We start from the raw sequence: 879 nt of genomic DNA, 5'->3' as shown, positions 1-879 counted from the left end.
CATACTTCTCACTTTTTGCAAGCCTCAGTAAGTGTATATGAATTAAAAGTGCTTGCATCATAATAGAGCGAGAGACGATTAATATGTTCAATGCAATAATAACTCCGGGTCTACGACATTTATAGTGGCGTAGCCAGCTAATGTACCAGCTATTAATATTCAAAGTTCAGGTTATTATGAATTATAGAAAGTTATTCATTGTCATGCATTCATTGTCTTTACAGTCAATGAACACCAAAATGCTACGAATGAGAAACTTAATCACCAGCTGCCAAGCTATTGTTTAGATCCGGCGAAATATTTAAACTCAGTTCAGGTTTAATGAATGAATGGCTCATTTTGTTTTCTATTTGAACTTATCTGCCGTTTAAGCCAATCGCCTTTCGAACAACTTGCCCAACTAGGCAGTAATTATGCATTCAAATTCCAACAAAGGCTTCATATACGCCCCGTATACTTATTTACATCATTTGAATACACGATTATACTAACGCATGGGGCAGTTTGAAAGACATTTGGCTTAAACGGCATATGAAAGAAAGAAGGATTTTGATCCAGAATTGGGAGAGCAGATTTAGCCGTTTTTAAATGGATTTTTACACCGGTTGCGGCTTACAGGAAGAATTGTATAAGGGTAGAATCTTGGCAGAGATTACATAGATGCATATCCAAGCAAAGGAAATAGCCGAAATATGCTTTTGGTTTCGACAAATCTTTCTTTGTTCGGCTTAATTTTAGTCCATTATTGTTTGTGACTCTTTACATCGAGCAGGGAGCTGTAAAATAAATTGCTGCCAAACTCTCACCCGATTGTCGGGAGCAGGTTTGGACAATGAATGTGAACTAAGTTGTGAACTATGAAACGAAAATAATAAACAT

The sequence above is a fragment of the Dendronephthya gigantea genome, unplaced genomic scaffold (assembly GCF_004324835.1).
Source record: "Dendronephthya gigantea isolate DGI-Jeju-01 unplaced genomic scaffold, DenGig_1.0 000059F, whole genome shotgun sequence".
NCBI lineage: Eukaryota > Metazoa > Cnidaria > Anthozoa > Malacalcyonacea > Nephtheidae > Dendronephthya > Dendronephthya gigantea.
This window is presented reverse-complemented; position numbering follows the sequence as displayed.